The sequence below is a fragment of the Podarcis pityusensis genome, assembly GCF_964106645.2.
Source record: "Podarcis pityusensis genome assembly, chromosome: 2".
In the NCBI taxonomy this organism is placed as follows: domain Eukaryota; kingdom Metazoa; phylum Chordata; class Lepidosauria; order Squamata; family Lacertidae; genus Podarcis; species Podarcis pityusensis.
Window position 1 is genome coordinate 50041886 of NC_138029.1, and position 24215 is coordinate 50066100.

A 24215-nucleotide genomic window follows, 5' to 3' on the forward strand; every position below is an offset into this window, starting at 1 on the left:
TGTTTCTTGAGAAGTTTGAAACCTCATATGTACTATTTTAGTGTTAGTGGTTGTGGCGGAAATGTGTGTTTGTTTTGGATATTATTTTCCCACAGAAATAACTGAATGTGTACCTGGGGATGTATGTTAACAGCTGGTGACAAATACCAAGATATAATGTATTAGCACATCCTCTTCTAGTACAGATTGGGGAATTAATTCATTTGATTCCTTTGTATTTGTAATGAACAGATTCAAAAATCCAATAATGGCTGGTTCCTCTCGTGATTTCCAAGTCAGTTTATACAAAACATTACAATCTCCATGTTTCTCTTATTCTTTTGCTGTTTCCTTCCTTCCTTTGTATGAAGACTGTTGAGCGTAAGGCCAGCTGAGAGAAATGAAAATCAAACAATTTAAAACTTGTTATAACTATCAGGTGGTGGCAGTTCTTTATCATCACCAAGGTGCCTTTTCATACAGAAGCACTGAAAAAAACTTTGCAGGACAAATACCATGCTGGACAATCTCATGTCAGTGCTGAGAAAAGAAGTGGTGGCATTCTTCCCCCATGGATTCAGGCTTCCAGCACACCAGTGTACTAATTCCTACTTCTATGGTGGAAAGAAGTTATGTGTGTTCTTAAAACTTTGAACTTATTTCTCCCCCCCCCCTTTTGTCCTTCAGTGAAGCTGGTCTCTTTCTGAATGTCACCTAGGGGAATGGTTTCGGGAGACACTTGGACAAGACACTCTCATTGGCCCCCCTTTTCCTTACCACTGCAAACTGCATGATAGTCCTCCCCTCTAAGCACAACTGCCCTGAGGGAGAACAGAAGGCACAGGCAGGATGCTGCTTCATCTTCTCACAGATATCACTGTTGGGGTGCTTAGAGAGGGTAGGTATAACCACAAGGTTCAGGAATTCTCAGCGGACTCCTTGCAGAGATATGGGTCTTTCAAAGTGCCAGATGATGCCTTGGGCAAGAAGACCCAAGAATCCTCGCTGCATTATGGTTCCAAACAATTGATTTAATACAATTTTAGCAGATTGATCCCTCATTAAACCAGCAACCTCCATGCTCACCTTTGATAGCTTCAAAAAAGTGAGGAAATTTGTCATTCAACACTAACAAAATTAGGATAAATTTAGTATCCCTGAGGAAAAAGAGGTGAAGGAGAAGCACAGTTGGCAATGGAGTGCAAAGGTCAATTTATTATACAGTATGTGATTATGTATATGGATTATGCAATAAACTCAAGCAGACAGAGTTTGTTTGTGTGTGTGTAGCCCAAGCCTAAGATGTTTACTGAGAAGTTCCCATGAGTTAAATGATGTGTGCTACTACTTCAGATTGATTTTGGGATATTGGTGTATTGAGACTACAATGGGGTTTGTGCCATCTAATGATTATGGTTCCCCTGAAAACAATATTGGTAATAGTTGTGTGTGTGTGTGTGTAGCCCCACCTCCCACCCCCAAATGAGGCAAGGTAAAGCAACTGCCTTAGGTGGCAGGATCCATAGGAGCAGCAAATCCCAATGTAGTCCTTTATTCCCTCCTTGTTTCTGATAATAGATCTTCACTCACCCCTTCTTCCCTGATGCGGAGCGAGAGTATCATTTTGTCAATCGCCTCAGGTGTCAGTTGTGTGTGTGAGAGAGATGATTAAGTGTGTATACAGAGAGAGGGAGAGTGATGGATGCTTGTACACACACTGACACAGAGAACCACAGTTCCCACAGATATCTGATCTGGTAAGAGGAAATGTCTATTAGACCAGCACAAATAAAGGGTATAACAATGGTCTTGCTTCTGAATTAAACACCCCTGTTGAAGCTCCAAACCTGCTGGGCTTCTGCACATGAGTTCTTGTAATGAATTTATAGATTATGCTTCACATTGGTCATGCATGAGTGTGAGACCCTCTAACCAGTACAAATGACTAGAAAATGTGTGTTGCTTTACAACACTGGAATCATGGTCCCATTGCTCATCTCTTGTTTGAAATGATGATGTGTGCTCCGACTTAGTCATTTCTGTTTTCTGGCAACATCCAACTTCAAAGCTGCAAACATTAGATGTTTGTGGTCTCCAAGGAATCAAACTTTTGAAACTTTAATCATGTCTTTTCTTTTGCAGCATGACTTTCAGACTGGAAGATGCAGACTTAGGAAGGCATAAACAGTAGGAACAAGTTGATTTTAAAATGTCTCTCAAGTATCTGATGTAATTAAAATCGAACATTCTCATATAATAAGTTAGGAAACTAAAAAGTCAAATAAACACTTATTTAATGGATTAAACATCTTGAAGAGAAAAGCAGTCCTGGGTAAATGATGGCATTACAATTAACTAACTGTGATTACCTGATGGGATGAGAACTGTATGTTCCAGAAAATGTTTCTTCTTCTGACACTTAGGACATTCTGTTTATTTACTAAACTGATTGCTCCTGGATATAATGCAGATCCAAAGAGATCTGTACCATCCCCACCCACCCACCCCCTTCACCCCAGTAGTACAGACATGTTTTTCCACATTGCCTCTTTCAAGCACAAATTGTACAAAAATAGTAAAAATCGCTCAAACCACAGAATGATATGCCATACTGTCAGTCGACATTCTATGAGATCCATTGCTGGTTTTAATGCTATGGCTTGTAAAAATTGAGGTTAAGAGCTGCAAATCCTAGAGCCCAAGTAAATGGATTGCTGTTCTTATACAGATTACTTGCAGTCCATGACTGCATGTGTTGGTGGGCATGCTGTACACCAATGCTCGTTGGAGCCCCAATTCCTACTGCAGACTCTCTGGGAAGTGGCATTTGATGTGGTGTAAAGCGCTGCAGCTGGAAGGGAAACATCATCTACTGTCAGGGATCAGTATTTTCAGGTATGTGCTGAAGGGAACTCCAAAAGCTACTTGGCTGCTCTGCCTCTCCTCCCAGCTGTCTGTTCACTGCCATAATCAAGTGAGGAGAACGAGGGCAAACTTGCTTCAGGAAAAGTGAACAAGTAGCAGCATTAACAGCAGTGATGAGGAGGGGGTGGGTCTGCTCAGGGCTTTGGTTGCAAGTGGAGGACACCCATCAGTCTAGAAGTGAATAATCCTTCCAAGGAACTCTTCCTTGAACCAATACCACTACGGAAAATAGGTAGTCCTGTTTCTGACTCTTGCATTGCAGCTTATAAAAGTGGGGGAGAAGTGCATTCTTTGCACTTGGAATGGTTTCTGGAATTTGTAACTCATCAGTGCCCTATATGCAGATGCAACAGGCCTGTGCATGAGCCACCACCTCTTGGAAGTCCGCAGCAGATGTGTGTAGAGCCCACTCCCCATAAATGCATAACCAGTAATTGAAATATGTACCAGTACCTGGGCCAAGGTTTAGGATATTCTGGCCATTATTTAGTATTGTTCGAAAAGGTCCATAAAAGTACCCAAGGTTGATAATTCAAAAGAGATCATTTGTATAATGTAATAAGAGCAAAGAGCTATTTAGTTGATGACTCATCTGGGATCTTCTTTCTCAAAGTTGGAGAAATTTCTGTAGCTTAAGTAACCTGCACTCTTTCTTTGCTCCTGAAAGTCCTTGTTAAAGCTACCACTTCAGGATCAATGCATGGGATTTTTTGTGTGTATGTTTAGTTTCTATTATGCATTCTAAGTTTCTGGCAGCTGGTAATTTTTGCCTACTTTTCATTTTAATTGCCTAATTATCTGCTCTGGTGAAATAAAGCCCTCCCAGTCTTTTCATCTGCTCTCCCCCTCCCCCTCCCACCCGGCGAACAGATGAGCTGTGTAATATTTACAAATGTAATACTATAATTAACAGCATATAATGTTTGGATTAATTTTATAATGTTTGCTGCCTTCATGCTTGTGGTGATAAGGGATGTTCTTTGTACTTGTGTAACAAATACGATTGATCTCTACTAAGTATAACAGAGGAACTGTGATATGTAATCTGTAGTGTGTAATCTGTAATATGTAATATGTAATCTGGAGCCAGTGTGGTGTAATGGTTAAGAACGGTAGTCTCCTAATCTGGGGAACCGGGTTCGCATCTCCACTCCTCCACATGCAGCTGCTGGGTGACCTTGGGCCAGTCACACTTCTTTGCAGTCTCTCAGCCCCACTCACCTCACAGAGTGTTTGTTGTGGGGGAGGAAGGGAAAGGAGAATGTTAGCCGCTTTGAGACTCCTGAAGGGGAGTGAAAGGCGGGATATCAAATCCAAACTCTTCTTCTTCTTGTATGGCCAATATATTCCTATAAAATATCCAGTCTATGCAAGTATGTAACTGCTGCTGTGTTTTCCTGGTCAGCCAAAGGAAGTAACTGCAGATGTGATGAGAACATCAGGAGGAATCAGTGATAGTGGAAGCATATTTTTGCTTTATCTCAGTCAGGACAGTGATCCAATGTAGAATTTGGCACTTTATTGGCATAATCTGAAACTCCTCCTTCTATGAAAGGCAATACTGTTTGACAAAGAGGTAGGTATGATCAACTGCATTCAGGGAGCTTTTAGCATTCCTGTATTGCAATTGTGATAAAGTGTATTTATTTATTTATTTATTTATTTATTGGATTAATATTCCCCCCCCCCATAGCCAAAAAGACTCTCAGAGCAGCTTCCAAAAATCAGCAAGAAGGTGGTCAAAATTAAATTATGACACATGAGGAGAAAGCAAGTTCAAGCATATGGTATTCAAGTTACAGTTGATATAAACAGCAGTTCATCTCTGGAAACACTCTTTTCTCTCTCTCACTTCAATCCCCTAGTCAACATCCAACATCCAGGTGCAATGCCCATGCCATGAGGACAAAAAAGATCCTGCCATGCAGTTCTTCCCTCAGACTAAATGGCTTTCAGCATGGTTTATGAGCTGCCTTATGCAGTGTTAATTCTGATGATAGTCGGTCTCTTGGGCAAAATTCTTTTATAAGCTTGCCACCTGATTTCCTTGAAGTGGAGGTGCTGTGAATATAACCTTTTAAATAAAGAATATATTTGTCCACGGAAAGAGAATAACCCTCTGGGTGGACTCGCAACTACCCAGCTGGCAGGACCAATGGACAGGAATGGTGGAAATTGTAGGTCCAACAGGTCAATCATGAGTTATCGTGGTCAGTCATGGTCGATTGCGGCTTACTTCCAATCTCCGGTAGCAGAAAGTATTGTTTTGAAAGTCTCCTCCCCCTGCCGCCCTCGCTCTGTCCGTCTGTTACATGAATTGGGTGGTCGTTAGCGCTACTAAGCTTTCGTGTATTTTGCTGAGTACGTTTGTTAATAGTGCTATTAATAGTTAATAGTGCCGTTGCTATTGAGCGTTTATTGTCCCCCCCCCCCAAAAAAAGAAGCTCTGGAACTTTTGCCTTCTGTAAAAAAAAGCTCCACAACTGAAGCCTCCCCTCCCCAAAAAGCTAAACAACTTGCCCCCCCCCCAAGCTCAGCAGCTTTGAATCCTCCTCTAAAAAAAGCTCAGCAACTTTAACCTCCCCTAAAAAGAGCTCACAATCTTGGCCTCCTGCCCCCATTACAATAGGTAGATCACTGCCAGTTGTTTTATACTGGGAGTAGATCACAGCCTCTAGAGAGTTGGATGTGCCTGGCCTAGAGCATCTGGAGGCCTGTTGGTTTCTTATCCCCGTTGTAAAGAATGTGATACAGCTGCATCCTTGGCTGCTGGCTTCTTCTCTTACCCTAACGATATTCATCTTGTGTTTATCTCTTTTCACCTGTCTCTCATGTCATGGAGAATGGCAATGGTAGTATGGTATGGGCTGTTTCCTGAATGGACTGGTTTATATTAGATATTTTACTGTGGAAGAGCCAGGTGTGGTTGATACCGTCACATTAAATGTTGGTCTACAGCTGTTAGCACAGTTCCAGATTTTTTAAAATGGATACAGGCAGAAAACACATCAGGATTGTAAGTCCGTGTTCTCCTTGAAATGAATATTCATGGAGTATTTCCACTTGGGAAGTTTAAATTCACACAGAATTACAAATCTACCCTTACTCTCATTTTTCAGTGAGCTTCTAATTTTGTTGCGTTGCCAGTTTTCTAATATTTTTCTTTCCAAGGAAAGAGGATGGACTACATCAACTGCTGATAACTTAAGTAGTTACGAGATTTAAAGTAAGAATGATTAATGGTAACTCTCTAAATGGGAGGCACGGTACAGTAGCTTTTCAGAAGAGTGGTGAAAAGACCGATGCAGCTAAGCATTGCCGAGGTGCTAATACATATTGTCCAAAATAGCTGAAATCCTGCAAAGAGTGATGTGTTATAAAATTGCATTTCAAAAGTTGATACTTTATAGTCAGCGTTTATCATTAATGTAGCTTTGCACTTGGATTATTCTGAATAAGATGTTGCCTCTGAATAATTATTATTCTGTGTAAGATGTTTCCTCTGGACTAAGTTGCACAACATTACATTCACACTGTAAGAAGCTCAGGGTTATATCTCCTCTTTATAACCACAACAACTCTGACAGGTAGGGATTGAAACTCAAGTCTCCTGAAACCTGAGCCACTACATTGTGCTGGTTTTTGATGTGATCAGCTCCCACCATTCTCAGATGTTTGCTGCATGCTGGAAAATAAAACTAGGTAATTGTGGTTGCAGTTTAGGAGGGCAGTTCTTTATCTTGTCCTGGTTAAGGAGTTATGTTCTGCTGTTCTTGATTGCTCAGATCACAAATTATAGTTTCTGCTTGAACTGGGGGTAGCTAAATTGCAAGGCGCTGAAATTTATGGTGTGCACTCTTATACTGTCTGGTGTCCTTATTATGAAAAGTGATAAACACATATGACAAACACTAGGATCCTTATAGGAAGGCTGCCATGTTGTTAGCAGAAAAATTGGAAGAAGATTGGGCTTTTCCCACTGTTGGTCTTTGCTGTTGTTACATTTGTATTACAGGGATGAACAGTGTCTATGTATCACTGTTAAAACATAGCTTTTTAGGCGGCTTTTCCCCTTGTTTTGACTGGATGACTGAAGAAATGGCAACTGCAGAAGACAATTTGATGCAGGCAATTTGAACTATATTGGCATATACTCAGCTTTAATTTCTCCTGTTCCCCCACAGGCCTTATTTCAGATGACTGACCACTTTGAAACGGAGCTACAAATGGGCTTCATGGAGCTGTGAGGTCCAACACTTCTTTTCATGCTGTTCTTGATTTTTTTTTCTCCTCTTGAAAAGAGCCTTGCTTCTTTTCAATGATGCAAACACTTTTCTGGCTTCCTTAATTGGCCTCACATTTGTGCCAGCCTGAATTTGTTTGAACTATTGGCAGCACTGAGTTCCATTGATCATCATGCACTCTACTCCATCCTTGTGTGCCTGCCTGCTTCTAGTCCTGGATTTAGTTCTGCTGCTTCATCTTAGAATTTTACTGCTGAGAGGTGTTCTGTTTATTTTGCATCTAAGCCCCAACTAAGACAATGGTAATCTGAAATAATTCAGTTTTGTTTTTAAAACACACATTAAATGAATTGCTTATGCAGTATTATGCTGATATGTTGTGACTGTATTCTGCTGGAGTTTGCACAAATGAGATTTGTCTTTCCATTAAAAAAGATAAAAATAATATCTTTCTTTACTTGGGAACAAATGTTGTGAGCAACATAAAGAGCAAGTTACATAAAGGTACTAAATTATTATTATTTATTTAAAGAATTAATATACCACCCTTAATTAAGGACAGATAGTACAGTGGAACCTCTACTTACAACCATAATCCGTTCCGGAAGTCCGGTCATAACTAGAAACATACATAAGTAGAGGCGCACTTTTCCATAAAAAGTAATGGAAAAGTAAATTGATCCATTCTAGACCATGAAAAACACCCCCTAAAACAGCAATTTAATACAGATTTTACTGTCTAATAAGACCATAGATCCATAAAATGAAGGCAATAATCAATGTACTGTACTATAAAATAAATAAGACAGTATTGTAAATGAAAAAAAATAACATTTACAGTATTTTCTTACGTGCACTGATGATACAGTAGTCATTGTTTGGATGGGGGGGGGGGGGCTTTTATCCATTTATGCAGTCACACAATCAACCAGTAGTTGAACTGGGTGCCACACAGTCACAAAAACATGTGCTCTGCAGCCGGCGGGGTGAGCTCCGGCAAACCGGAGGCCTCTCCCCGGCGGCGGAGCCCTAGCGCTGCCCTGCAGCCAGCCGGGTGAGCTCTGGGCTGCTGGCAAGGCCTCTGTTCGTATCGAGAGGAAAGTTCATAAGTCGAAGCACCTACTGAAGGTCGTAACTGGAATCGTACGTAGGTAGAGCCGTACGTAAGTCAAGGTTCCGCTGTAATACAGTGGTACCTCGGTTTACAAACTCAATCCTTCCCGAAAGTCTGTTCTTAAACCAAAACCATTCTTAAACCGAGGCACATTTTCCCTAATGAGGCCTCCCACCGCCGGTGCCCTTCCACTGTTCGGATTCTGTTCTTAGACAGACGTAAAGTTCTCAAACCGGGACACTACTTCTGGTTTTGCGGAGTTTGTAAATCAAATCGTTCGTAAACAGGACTGTTCTTAACCCGAGGTACCCCTGTACAAGCATCAAACAACACAAGTTTGTTTTAGATCCTGGTGTGATGTAGCTAATGTAATATTTATTACATTGACTAATAAAACATCAATGTTAGATTCCTGTAGCAAAACATTTCAACTTCTGCATTCATCAGTTGTTCTGATCAGAATGATGCTTTGAGGATGGAACTCTCAGAAGACCTTCATTTGCTGAAGCTAAGTGATGCTGGCACTGTCCTCTAGGTTGCAGCCATGTAATGTTAATGTGACCAGCATGTACATCCCTAAGTTTTCTCTTTTTGCTAACAGTGCTGAGTCTGTCGGCATTTCTTTAGCAATTATTGGTTAGTCAGACAGGCTATGGTTCTTGGAGTTAAAGTGTTTAATGGCAGGTTGCTTCACACGTTTTTTGGTCAAAATTTGCGGTTTCTAAAATGTACACATAGGTTGGTTGTTGTTTTACGTGTGTGCTGGATATTGCATCCCCCCTTTTACATTTGATTATATAAATCATATTGCAGGACCTACAGGTGATGATGACCAGTTTGATGTAGCATGTTCTTCCCATCCTGCTGCTTTTGGAAGTAGCTGTCCACATGAGATACACACAAGTAATAGAACAGGGCTGATGTAATTTATAAGTGTGTGTGTGTTGCTTATAAAAGTAAAATCAGAGCAACGTAAGGCAAGAGTATCCGAACAAAAAGACATTAAAAATATCTGAAGTTCAATATATTAAACACCCACTTACAACATCAGCAGGAGCAAGAAGCAAGTCAATAAAAATAAACACTAAAAGCTTGGTAGCAAGTGCTCAGGAGATCAGGAGATAATGCTAGAGTTAATGTACCGAAACAACTAGCCAAGTAGTCTTTTGTTTTTAAGCTCATGATTTTGTTTGCATGTTGCAGGAAGACGTCATGATAAAAAATAGGCTGCCTCATCATGGAACTGAAGTACCCTAGTGTCTAGTGTAGCATCATGTATAGCCTTGAAAGTGTTCATCCTTAACTACAAAATAAAAGAAGCCCAGGTGCTCTAGGCTCAGGAACCAAAAGAACTGTGTGAGCTTATGGTGGTTTGATGTCAACTTGTGTAGATCTGAGATCTTTCAAGATCTCTCATTCAGATGTGTCAAGCCAGAGGACTATATCTCTGGCAGGGACTGTGGGGTAGAAATGAAATCTGTTGCCAGAAGGGCATGTGCTGTGATTTTGTCTGACTTCAGAACATGACATTTCAGCCAGTAAAACTAAATAATTCATGTGGATTATTTTAGATGCTTGTAAAGCCTGCCTTCCATGGTCAGATTAACTCTTAGTGTGAAAGTTACCAGTTCCTGGTCTTGAATGGTGCTACATTGACTCTAAAAATTAAGAGGCCCCATTGCTCCTCCTTCTGTTGCCGTGGAAGGCTGCTGAGCACCTTTGTTCATGTTTAACTTTCCCAATTATTTTAAAGCATGAAGCAATTTTCCAGCACTGTAGATGTTGAAGCAAGCATTTATTTCAGCCTGGATGCCCAGAAACCCTGAATTTATTTCCATTTCAACTTGGATGCCCAGAAACCATGAATTTCTTTCCATTTCAGTTTTTGAAAAACAAACAAAAAACTGGAATTTAAACTGGCATTTTCTAACAGAAGTAATCAAAAGACTTTCTGAAACACGAAACCCCAAAGGGAATGCCTCTCCACTGCCACCACTTTTTGTATTAGCTCTGGGAGGTAGATATACATGGATACAATTGTCTGTAATTGATCACTATTGAATTAGTACCCTGAGAATGCATTGGTTCATACAGCATTTGAAACTTAAATATATACCTATATTTATGTGTTATTTTATTGCTATTGTGACAGAACTCCTTAGGGTGCTGTCATTGCTGAACAGGGAATTTAATTTTAGGGGATGGGGGGTTTAATGAGGGACAAAACTGATTTAACAGAAGATGGCCCTTCAATTTATTTCTCCATCCTAGCTCTATTTTTATGCAAAGTTAGTGTCTCAGTCTAGCCAGGTTTTCACACACCTATCTTAAGAAAAGAATTACAGTAATTTAACTTTGCAATTATTCTTACATCCTTGGGGTTGAAATGCATTTTCCCACTTCCTAATCTTGCACTGCTGTCTTCTATCAACCTATTTCCATGTTTCCTTCCCAAATTCATCAGTTTTTATCTTTTTAAAATTTTGTTCTCACCTTGCTTTACTCATTTTCTGAGCATCTTGTTGTAAGATCACAGTTTCAGGAAAGGGTTTTGGAAGTGATACAAAAAAATCAGGGTAAAGGAGTTAGATAAAATCACTATAAAATGCTGTAGTGATTCAGAGGTTTAATCTGTAATCAAGATGAATTGGGATTGTTGATGGCTCTGGTAACTTCTCTCTCTTACATCAGGGACAATCTGATTATCTGCAGGGATCGCTCTCCTCCCGCTGAGGCTTGGGAAGGAAGCTGCATGCCCACCAGCCATATGGTTGGCAAGGTGCAGCTAGCTGGTATGCAGAGAAAGGGGAGGCCACTGGCAAAGCTGTGCAGCTCCCCCACTCGCTGGGGTGCCCCTGAGAGGCTAGCGCCCTGGCGCAACGCGCCAGTAACCCCAATGGGAAAGACGCCTCTGAGAATGAGTAATGGCATCCTCCCCCCTGCTCATGGAAGACCTGCAGGAAATCCACCTCCCTTTCAAATACTTGGTTTTTGCTCTTGGCAAAACTGGATATAAGCATAATGAAATATGGCTCCATTATATTCAGTAGGGGGGAAATGTAAGATTAGGAAGCCAACAGTTCAGATCACATCATGAAAGGAATTTCAGGGCTAGGCTTTGAGATAATTCTTTGAAAATTCCCTGGTTTTCCAAGATTGGTTTAAAATAGCATAGCTGACATCTGTATTTTGAACACTTGTTTGATTCATATTTCATTTATGTCAGTGACCAGAAGAGAAAGCTGCAGCCCTGAACTCACTTTTCAATGAGTAAGTCCCATTGCACTGAGTAAATATACCTAGGATCTTATTATACGACTGTGCGCCTAGGTCAGTAATGCCTTTGCCATGGGACTAGCCCAAGAAAGCTAATGCTATAGATTTGTTCAAGTTGCCACCAAAGTCTTTGTTGATTTCCCTCTCATCATGATTTTTCCAGAAGCTCATGGTGTGCACAATAGATGAATATAAAGGTTTGGGTATACTCTGCCCACAGTTCATGCACTCATCAGACCTTTGGAATAGAATATACATAAAAACTATGCACTATCCCCAACACTGTTAAATGGGAGAACTCACTGCATAAATTGGGAATGGTACATTGGAACTTCCCAATGCACACCAGTGGGGAAATTCATCACCTGATGGGCCTGGTTCACACTATGTAATGATTTGGGCTAGGCTAAGACATTTGCCATATTGTCAGCAGTGAAAATAACAGCAAGATTATCTCTTAATTTAACTTTAATATATATATTCACACATCTATGCACAGGCACAGTACTGATCAGTAAAGTGGAATTAAGGCTTTGAAGAAATTTCTAACCAATCTGTGTTCTGCCAGAAAATGTCAAAGAAATTATTGGTTCTTGCCTTTTGACAAACATGCTTGCCAACTTGTCTGCCTTTGTGGAGGGGGAAGATCTTTAGAAAATTCTCAGCAATTCCACTCTCCAACTCCATCATCCTGCCCTACATTTTCCTTGATTTTCTAGTCTATTGTATTGCATAGTGCAGCTGAATAAATAAAAATAAATGGTTTCGAAAATTGCCTAAGGAACCAAGTCTGTACAACATAATCAGAAGTGTGTCAGAGCCAATTTCAGACTGAAAATCGAGCAGCTGCATGCCCCAGTACTCTTAAGTTCTGGTCATGGATGTAATGACTTTGACTCCATATGAGAGGGCATGTGAAGGGTAAATAAGGCTGCTTCTTATTTTAAGACTAAGGTGTTTTTTTATGACCTCTTAGTGGTATATGTTAAAAACACAATGATTATATTTAGCTTTTTTCTAGTTCTGTGTGAAAAGTGACACCACATTTTTGGTCTAAAAGCAGGATAGGGAACCTGTGGCAATCAATATGTTTCTGGATTACAGTACTCATCATCCCTGACTATTGGGAATGCTGACTGGGGCTGATGGAATTTGGACTCCAACAACCTCTGAAAGGGATCAATGATCAATGATCTAGAAAGTGATTGTCTTTTAAGATGCCTGACGATGGCTTAATTCTCTTATGCCTGTTTCTGGGCAATATTGCTTCAGATACAGGTACAACTTGCATCACTGACTGTTCCTCGACATAAAAATAAATCATGCATGTAGAAAACTAGTTATCACAGACTTGGTTGGCCAACTTCCCATTTCTCCCATTAAAGAAATATCTTGATACACTTCTATTTTCCATGATCTTCTCCAGTTAGCTTAGAGGTTTTAGTTTTGTTTTTCTCTTCCTCCCCACTCTTTTCCATACCCCATTCTTTACTTTTTCTCTCCTCATTCACCTGCTGATTGAGCTTGTCAGTCTGCAGAGAACATTTTGTTTATTTTGCTCCCAGTGTGGATTCTTTTTAGGAGCTCAGGATACAATGATTATGTAATATGGAGGGCCATTCAATTATTTTATCCCTATTCTGGAGTGATAAGGTCTTGGGTCAGCAGCAGAATTTTTGCTTTGCATGTAGAAAGTCCCTGGTTCAATCCCTGTCATCTGCAGATAAGGCTGGGAAAGATGCCTGTCTGAAATCCAGGAAAGTCATTGTTGGTTGGTAAGGACAGTACTGAGCTAGTTGGAGTTAGAGCCTGGCTTGGTTCCTATATATGTGTGTGTGTGTTCCTATGGTATAGATGCAGGATATCACCTCAGTGGGGACTTTGTTGCAATGTGTGTGTGGGTGTGATATTTATTTCAATTGCTGCTTTGTTTGTATGTATTAATGTCAATTTAGACCTGGTCATGTGAAGGTTCAAGATAGGTACGGTGGTACCTTGGGTTACAGACACTTCAGGTTACAGACTCCGCTAACCCAGAAATAGTATCTCAGGTTAAGAACTTTTCTTCAAGATGAGAACAGAAATTGTGCTCCGGCGGCGCAGCAGCAGCGGGAGGCCCCATTAGCTAAAGTGGTACCTCAGGTTAAGAACAGTTTCAGGTTAAGAACGGACCTCCAGAACGAATTAAGTTCTTAACCTGTGGTACCACTGTATTTGACAGAAAAGAAGCAACGTTTCAAGTTTTGTAGTCAATCTTTTTTTTTAATAGCTATGTCAGAGCATTTAAGCCGAGCACTTCTTACCTTCTTCTTATCTTTACCTTTTCTGACTGATGAAATAAAAATAAAGGAATATAATGAAATATGTTGCAAGTTCTTATTTCACAATAATAGAATTGCTTTGTTTATCACCTTCTATTGAATCCATAACTCAATTTAGGGCTTACAAAGACCGTTGGAATATCATAAACACATATGCTATGAGTGCTAGACTTTTTGTTATTGATTTCAAAGATGACCCAAAATGATACAGCTTAACTACTCAAGAATGTCAGAGCTTTGTGTATCTGTTCATTTTGGGAAGGTTGCAGAATCCAGTAGCTTTCCCCAGTATGGATATGTTGGAAGACAGCTTAAAATAGTATGTTAGACAACTCCATGCAATAGATTATTCTGGGCACCAAAAAAGTGTAAAGCTTTCCTCTCCACCCTAAATAAGTTTAGAATGTGAAAGTAAACATCATGTTGCTCAAAATGCTAGCTTTCAATTAAATTCATTTGATGTGTTTCAGTTACATTACATTCAATGCATTCTGAAAAGTGGAAACTGCCAATTTATATCAACTATGTGCTGGAGGTCCATTATGCAGAAAGGGCCTCATGGCTTCATCTGATCTCATGGGTGACCTCCGTGTTCTAACCATGCACATATTGTATACATGTCAAAAACAAAGAGAATTTAAATGTGGTTGTTTTTGATTGATTAACTAAGTGGGTGTTTTGCTTCATCCAGTTGGACCAGGGTTGTGGCCTGATGAGGGACAGGGAATTCTACTTGGATTTAAAAGGATTGGTTGGAGAGAGATCACAGTAGGAGAATTCATGTGTGCCTGAAGGTTGGGGGAGGGAGAGGGAAAATTTGCTGGAAGGAAGAGCTAGAAGCTAGAGCCAGGCATGGTGGCTTAAAGAGGCTTGGAGAGTGAAGAAAAATCAAAGAGCTAGAATCACTGGCTAGAGCAGAAAAAGAGCTGTGGGGAAGAGTAGAATTCCCAGGAGACAGTTGTCAAGGGAACTTGGAAGCTAAAAGGCAGCAGAGGCTTGTTGGAGTGTGGAGGAAGAGCTTCAGTAGGAGTCCTGAACAAAGCAAGAGCCTCTACAGAGGCAAGTGGTCAACTAGAAGACTACAAGTATATAATAGCCCTCAACCTTTGCCAACCTGGTGCCGTGTGTGTGTGTGTGTGTGTGTGTGTGTGTGTGAGAGAGAGAGAGAGAGAGAGAGAGAGAGAACAACTCCCATCAGCCCCAACCAGATTGACAAAAGCTGCACCAAAGGCATTGATAACCTTTTAGATGAAATCCTGTTTTCTCACCATTGGTACTTTTTTTTTTTTTAACACTACTGCTGATGATGATGAACACACATGGGGGGGGGAATCATTAATATATGGCAGATTATTTTTATCTTCACCTTTGGGAAATTGTTGATAATTGTTTTGATTCCATGCACTCCACATCTTGCTTTGAACTTGTGCATGTGTTCTCTAATGCTGGAAGAGTTCTATGGGAACACCGTCACTTTCAGAGGGTCTGCTTTCTCAGGAGTGATGACTTGCTGATGTTGGCGCAGAAGTACTTACCTGCTCCCATCCCATAGCTGCCTAAGCAACACTGCTAATACTAGCCTATAACATTCTGATTAAAAATCATGCTCACAGGGCACTGTAGGAGAAGCGGGGTGGGTATTTCACATAGCAGTCAAACCAGCAACACCTCAGCACATTCCCAAGATTTGACCAGCTTTATTTCAGGGAAGCACTAGTGTTTCCCACAGCAAAGATAAAATATGGGTGTAATATATAAATGTATGACCACATTCATGTGTTTGCTGCTAAAGCATCAGTGAACACAGATATTCCCTACAGAAATCAAAATATGTAGAACAGCCATTGCTGAAAATGGTGTGAGTGTGTGTGTTTCTTTTTTTATATATTGAGGGTATGAGTGCTTCTAAAAAAATATCCAGTGGAGAAAAGCCGGAAGAAAGGGTGTTATACATTAATACCAGTTGCAAGATGTATCTGCAGCATTGCTGTGAATTCAGTTTTTAAAGTGTGAATACTTCTTCTCACCAGTTGCTATTTTAATGAGCAGCTTAGTTTGACCTAGATGAGGCATCTAATAAAATGTACAGTAGTAGGTGCTTCTGATGTGGAGAACCTTATGGGATACAACTGGGGATAGCTGGCTGTGATTTTATCTCTTCTCCCATCTCCTCCCCAAGAAATGACCTTAAAGACTGTGACAAATGCTAGCATGGGAGAAATGGAGCCTGACTTGCAACTGTTTTGCATAATCTGGTTATGCAAACCAGAGATGGTTCTTGTTTGAAAGCTTCTCCTATTTCGTCCTTATCTTGCATGGCGGGGTGGGGGAAGGATTTGTGGAATTGTTTTATATTGTTGGGGTTTTTTGGGGGAGGTTGTTAGAGATCCCATTTTTCAGCTTTGAACCAGCTACCAAGATGATCTAAGTTAAATCTCTGAGTGATATGTAATTTTCTGAATGTGCATGCGTGCCTATGCATGTGCATGAACAATGTTTTGTACACACCATACATTTAAGGCAAAGAATCCCAGGAATCCTTACAGAGCTATAATTCTCAGCACCCTTAACAAACTACAGTTCCCAGGTTTCTTTGGGAAAATAATATGCTTTAAATGTGTGTATGCAGCCTCCAGTGCCCAACCAGCGATTTTGCACCTTACAATTAATGGGTTTCATTTTGAACATTGGAAATACATTATAGGACAATTTTTCAAGAATGCTTTCAATTGGAAGAAAAAAATGCTACCTTTGCTTTTAAAATCCATGTACTGTAGCAGGGTAGGCTGCTGCAAAATAAATACCTGCCACATACAGCAGTCAGCTAAAAGTTTTGAGCAATCTGGAATGTTCACTTAGAGCAGGTCATCTCAGGAAGTGATCCTTTGTGTGACAATAGAGATACTAAAATTATAAATGAACAACCTTTTCATATGTTATTTTTTGGAGAGTATTGCTGTTTAGCTTTCAAGCAGATTAGATCAGGGGTAGGCAACCTAAGGCCCATGGGCCACAAGCCACCCACGGGGGTTGTTTAACCAGCCCACAAGCCTCCCCTGAACTGAGCCGCCTGTTCGGCGAGTCCCCGCACACTGCGCTAAACCGGCGCAGCGTGGCGTGGGGACTTGCTTCCGCAGCACCAGAAATCATGTCTGTGCATGCACAGACACCGAAAAACGTGTTTGTGCAGGCACAGATGCCGGAAATCACGTCTGCGCAGACGTAGATGCCGGAAATCGCGGGCACATGCACTCATGTGCATGCACAATCCAGGCCACTGAGGGATCTCCGCTGGAGTGAACCGGCCCAGGCGAGGTAAACCTTGCCGACCCCTGGATTAAGATGTTTGATGGATAGCATTCTGTTTGGGAGCATGCTTCACTGAAGAAGACTGAATAGTGCCTAACTGTTTAAGAACTGCCAGGTATCCTTATGCTGGCATTTGCTGGATAAATACTTTTATTTCCTGCCAATTTAAACTAATGATATTTTTGGCAGTGCTCTTGTGTGGGCAAGGAAGATCTGGAGGACTTGAGCATCCCTCATTACCTTGGTACAAAGCTAAGAATTGACATTCTGTGCTGGAGAAAGAAAGTTGGCTAGAGGCTATTTATACCCCTTTCGTATTTTCCTCAAAGCAAAGTTCAATCCATCCTGCTTATCAATTAGTGTACAGGTCCAACCCCTAGGTGGGATTGATGGGATTGATAGCATGGAATTCCAGAGGAAAAAACTGTTTGTATGAGAGTAAGCAAGTATAATGTTTGTTTGTTATATTTTGCTAAAAATGTGTTGCATTTGAAATGTACATAAAATGTCATTGAAATGTATGTAATAACAGGCTGCATGTGTATAAGAGAACAGGTTTGACTGCTGGTTGTGATCACATTTTGTTGGCTGGCAGTGGAAGAAAGGTTAACTATTTCAATGAGATCCTTATTTCATAAGTAAACTCTTTACACAGTAAATATTAAATTGGAGGACAGGTGGCCAAAATAAAAAAATTGGAGCTGCGCACCCTAAAAGCCCTTAACATATAGTTCAAGGTATCTTCTCAATGTGTTTGTAAAAGTTTGTATAGTGCATGGGCTAAAAGTCTAAACTTCTACAAATCCAGAAGTTTCCAATGTATGTTGTCTGGGGAATCTACTTTACTTTCATAAGCATAGTGGTGCCAAATGAACTTGTAATTAAATGAAGTTGAGGTTAATATCCATTTTAAGAGTTTGAGTTCAAACTGCTTTCTTAACTTTCCCCCATCTTGATCTTGCTGTGACGGGATGGTGACATAGAATAGAGAGCTGAAATGTCACCTGGAAGGATTATTTGCTACATTCTGATCTTTGTGTTTAATCAGGTCGGTGGCGCTGTGGGTTAAACCACAGAGCCTAGGACTTGCCGATCAGAAAGTTGGTGGTTCGAATCCCCGCGATGGGGTGAGCTCCCGTTGCTCGGTCCCTGCTCCTGCCAACCTAGCAATTCGAAAGCACGTCAAAGTGCAAGTAGATAAATAGGTACCGCTCCAGTGGGAAGGTAAACGGCGTTTCCATGCACTGCTCTGGTTCGCCAGAAGTGGCTTAGTCATGCTGGCCACATGACCTGGAAGCTGTACGCCGGCTCCCTCGGCCAATAAAGCGAGATGAGCGCCGCAACCCCAGAGTCGGCCACGACTGGACCTAATGGTCAGGGGTCCCTTTACCTTTACCTTTATGTTGGTAAACGACATAGTAACAGAAAAATTGTAGTGAGAATCTGTTTATGCACCTGCTGTTCTCATTTGGGGTGAAAAAGCATCCAGGAGAGAGAATGGCTTATGCCACCTGAGAAGACAGGAAGCAGTAAATACAATTTTAGGTCTTTTAACTCATCCTCTACCTCTTCTAGGTAGATCCCAGTTTCATTTCCTCTTTTAGCCTGAGAATGCAGCCTTTTTCTTAGGTTCTACTAAATGCTCAACTTTTCTTCTAAGATCTTCTCTTCCATCTTCTTATCTATTATTGCCCCCATGTTTTTCTTCCCTCTCCCTCTGCACCCTCAGCTCCATCTTCCCCCTACAGGCCTTAGGTGTTTTCAGAATATTACCTCAGGGTGGAGCCAAAGCACAGTGTAATTCTGTAATTTGAAACCCTGACTTTACAAAGGAGCTCAGAAGCTCCTGAAAAATGTTATATGGAGATGTTTCTCAACAATTGGAATGGAAAAGAGCCCTTGAATGTAGGGTTTTCTTCATTCAACTCGGAAGCCTGAAAAAGATTGTTTCTGGTTTCATGCAAAGAGCCCTGTTGTTGTTGTTGTTGTTGTTGTTGTTTAGTTGTTTAGTCGTGTCCGACTCTTCGTGACCCCATGGACCAGAGCACGCCAGGCACTCCTGTCTTCCACTGCCTCCCGCAGTTTGGTCAGACTCATGTTTGTAGCTTCGAGAACACTGTCCAACCATCTCATCCTCTGTCGTCCCCTTCTTCTTGTGCCCTCAATCTTTCCCAACATCAGGGTCTTTTCCAGGGAGTCTTCTCTTCTCATGAGGTAGCCAAAATATTGGAGCCTCAGCTTCACGATCTGTCCTTCCAGTGAGCACTCTGGGCTGATTTCCTTAAGAATGGATAGGTTTGATCTTCTTGCAGTCCATGGGACTCTCAAGAGTCTCCTCCAGCACCATAATTCAAAAGCATCAATTCTTCAGCGATTAGCCTTCTTTATGGTCCAGCTCTCACTTCCATACATCACTACTGGGAAAACCATGGCTTTAACTATACGGACCTTTGTTGGCAAAGAGCCCTACACATCTACAATTCTATGTATGTAGATGTTCCTTAGACCATCAATTGGGAGACAATGGAGTGTGCCTTCGGGGGTGAAGTCAAACCACTGCATTAGCAGCACTGAAGTGACCTCCCCAGGGTTTAAGCCTGGGCAGTGTGTATGGAGGTCCTGGGCTGCCCTGATGACAAGACTCCCCTCTCAGCCTCACTGATATAGGCCAAAGGATAGCAGAGCAATACTTTTGGCACTGGCTCGGCTGCAGGAATTGCCAGAAGGAGGCATGCAAGCACTCCAGATTTGTGTAGGCTTTACTCCTTAGCCTTTTCCTCTCCCGAAGATATCCCACAAGGCAGCAGAGGCTTAGGATCAGAGTTTTCCTTTTCCTAGATGTGCTACTTTCCCAGGTTGATGAGCCCTATCTACCCCTTGATTTCCTCTACAAGTGCATGCAGAAACTGCCTTCTTGACCATTGGACCCACTCGTCTGCTCAGTCCACCAGAACCTGTCTTCATATACAATTGAAGTCCCTAACTCACTGACCCATTGGCTACCCTCACCTGGTTTAGCCAGCCAGTTGAAACTGTTCTTGGAGTGTGGTCGCTGTCACATGCGGACAGCTTCTAGGAGCCACAGGTGAGAGCTGAGTACAATGGGGACCAAAAGAGAACAACTTACCCCAGAAGGAGCCTGACATGTCCTCCACCAGAGGTACTACCCCTCCTCTAACACCCCATACACTCATAACCATGAAATTGCTTTGCATAGGTGGTACCAATCACAATGGTATATGAGATAGTGTAGCAGGTTTTATTTTCCAATAATTGTGTGCACTGAACTACACTTTTTCGACATATTCCAAAGCTTGAGTATCCAGTTGTCAGTTGCTCACCATTTTTCTTTTTATCAAGCTTTGACCTGAATAGACAAGTCAATTTATTTTGAAGTATTCTACATCTTTTATTCTTATCCAACTTACCGTACTTTTTTTAGTTTAACTTTGTAGGTTGGATTTGTTGTATATTTTCTTGTGTTGTGTCCTAGTGACTGATTTAAACATCAAGATTGCTGCAATTCAGTGTTTGATGAGGAAATGACAGACTTCTCATTATCGTGACACCATTTGTCTAATGCAGGCAGGGAGAACCTGTGGCCTTTCAATGGTCAGGAAAATAGAAGCTGTAGTCCAACAACATGTGTAGGGCCACAGGTTACTAATTCTTGATCTAAAAAGCCTAGTTATTCTAAATTTACTTTTCTTCTCACATAAGAGAAGCAGAAAGCTCTTCATTCTGTTATATATAATGTGGAGCCAATTAGCCCCATAGCTTCCTTTCATTATTGGCAAACGGGATATGCATTAGTTTTATTAACTGATTTTCTCTGCTTATTTTCTTCCCATATTTTGCGAGAAAACTAATTTGATTCCCTTTTGGGGTTCTAGGTGTGGTATGAGATGATAAGGTGCATCTTTTTTGCTATGGTTTCCAGCTGTTCTTTGATCAACCAGCATTTGTTTTCATGCATGAAGCGGCCTAGAAATTTATCCTAATCAATTTTAAGCAGAGAGAAGACTGAGTTGGAAGTTCCAGCTGAAGCAGTTTAAACAGATGGCAATTCACTATAAAAGGAAAGTTAAGGTAGAATCACCAGGAAGGAATTGCAAGGCATGGGGAACAATTTCACAGAGAAGGTTGTATGCTAGCAGTCTGTTATATTGCTGTAGCACTGCAATCCTGGCTGGATCAGGATGAATTCAGCATCAGGCAGCTTTTCTTTTTTTTATGTGCACCAGTCATGTGTGATTTCGAAATGTCTCAGACTTTTTTGATCTTCACTATTATCCTGCAGTTTGCTAACAAAGAACACCATCTGCCACCCCCCCCCCCTTTTAAAGAGGAAGCTTTCAACAGACTTAAATGATCACATGATTTTTCATATGTTGGCTGTCAAAATATAATGGAAACCTATAAGTGAAACTAAATTAATTGCAACCCTAGTATAAAGTATTGAAAATACAAACTGATATTGTACTGAATGAGACCATTAGGACACTGAGCTCAGTCTCACCTACTCTGATGGGCAGCGGCTTTTTCTTATAAAATTTAATGTAAATCCCACCCTTCCTCCCAATGGAGCCTAGAGTGGCAAACTTTAAGTGATAAAATAAAATAAAAATGTTTAAGACATCTTAAAAAACAATTTCCATACTGACGCAGACTGGGAAAGATCGCAAAGATTTGTTGACAGAGGATGGTGGTCTTCAGTAGGTGCCTGCAATACTAAAAGTGTCCCAACAACACCCAGCCCCCCCCAATGAGGACGCACAATTGGAAGTTTGGTTACTTATGGGCAAAGCCTTCAATTACAGCAGCTCCTAAGGTGCAAGAATCAAATATACCACTGCTGTTAAATAACCAGCTAGGCATCTTCTTCTTCAGACCTGTGCTTCGACCTGGATAGTTGGAGCAACAGCATGAACATGTCTCCAACTGCAGGTTTAAACTCCCTCTTCTGATGTGGTGTGTGCAAGCAACAGTGACTTCTCTTGCATAGGAGCTCCAGCTTCTCCAGTAACTTTAACTCCCTCCTCATCCTTGGAAATAGGGGACAGAGGAGATTCTAACAACCCAACTCTCTCTTCCACTTCTGTGTCTTCCTGCAACACTTCCTTCGTCTCTGCCACTTCTGTCTATGACTGCCCAGCTTCTTCATCTTCCCTCTGGCTCACAGGTGGCACAGAACCCCACAAATCACTGGCCCCTTTCCCTGGATCAAGCTTCTGCCCCCCTGCCCCCTGCCCACTCTGTCCACCCTTCAGACTCTTGACTGTCCCTGACAGAAAGGGAGGGAACTCCATAAGGTAATACTCCATAAGTATTGCTACAGCAATACTTGGTGGTGATAAAAAAAATCACCAGGTGGTTTCTGTTGAACAGGAAGCATAGCACATCCGATTAATGGAATCCTTTCCTGTCTGCATAAATAGACCATTGGAACAAGTCCTCATCTGTCACCTCATCACAAATGTGAGTGAAACAGAGAAGTGTACGTTTTGACTTTGCTTAAAACAGAAGGTCCATTTTGAACATTTGTTCTATTGGTAGGAATGTGGATGGTTGTTGTTTTTTAACTTAACCACTCATTATTGCAACGGTATCTGAAAACATCACTCAGCTGCCTTGTGCAGACTTCTGAGCTCTGCATATATATCATGACTATTTAAAAACTGCTTGTGCTTAAATATTGTGGTGTGTCCCCCTCCCCCCTTCATTGTGCACCCTTCATAAAAGCAGACATGATTTTAATGTAGGATTCATATAGATAAGCCTGGGAATTTTATTAAGAAAAATTATTTAAGATGAGTTTAACTCGGCTTAGAATGTATGTACATGTGCTCACACACAATTTTGCTCCTATATATGTTTGTACTGTTGTAGTAAGAGTTCATTTAAGGACAAAAACATGACATTCATAGAACTGGGATTGCATGAATGTTTTAAAATTATTATTTTTTAAAAAATAAACTGTTGCAGGACCTCTCAGTCAGGATTGTATGGGTGATGGGCTCTTAACTATTTGTCCCCTGCATTCCAGATCTGGAGTGGAACCTTCTGCAGGTGCTATTTGCAACAGAAGGGAAGCCCACAGTAACTACAATGGCCCGTTGTTGAATTGCAATTGTGCCACATAGTTGTTGGATGAAAAAACACTAGTAATTTGTCTTTGAGATAAAGTATGTTTAAGCTGTGTATTAATAGGGAAACAATATTCAAAAATTTTAAAATTAAAATTAAAAAATAAACTGTGTGTATTCTGGAAATGTGATGGAGAAGACTTGCAAAAGCGGCATGCAAGCATGGCACAAACCTGATATATTGGCTTATCCATCCATCTCTACATGTAACCAAATTAAAGCATAACCCAGTACAGCTCCCCTGCCCCCAGCAATGCAGTGTAGAATAGCTGAAAAGAAACACTCATTCTCCTGGCCACTTTGAGGGGTTTTTGTGTGTGTGTGGAGGACACTATTCTGGTTTTGGTAAGTCACCAGCAACTCCACAACTGGGTAGGTTGGGCAGATGCCAACAAGTTGAAAACAGCCAAAGAAAGTGGATCAGCAACCTTTAACTACTGTAGTTATCCAATTCTTGTTTCCTACAGGGTACCCTGCAAAAGCTACATAACATTGCAAAGCCACAATTTTTCTCCTCAGCTTTCCCATACTTGCCAATGGTGTACAAGCCATCTTGGGGATGGGTCTGTGGTGAGGAGAAAAAAGATCGTAGAATTGTCTCTGAACAATGTGATATGCTCCTCTGTATGTTCCACTTCTAAGCTGTGTCCATGGGCTTACATCAGCTGTTAAATGGCATATAAAGCACAAAATTGTTGTTTTGTGATTGATCCTTTTCTATGCAAACAAACTTTGTAAGGTTTCTGTCATTTTCACCTCTCTAGCCAGTAAGTTTCTTAAATGTTCCTGTTCAGAGATTATAGCTGCAAATTGGGATGTTAGTAAGATGATGTTTAGCATTTCAAAAGCTCATTGAGAGGGGAAGGTAGCCCATTTCAGCTAATCTAAAACTAATTGCCTA

At 41.0% G+C, this 24215-nt stretch overlaps 1 protein-coding gene across 4 annotated transcripts in view; it reads left to right on the forward strand.

Moving 5' to 3' along the window:
• Positions 1-24215, forward strand: part of KCNIP1 (potassium voltage-gated channel interacting protein 1) — a 598834-nt gene that overhangs the window by 93605 nt on the left and 481014 nt on the right. The window lies entirely within an intron of this gene.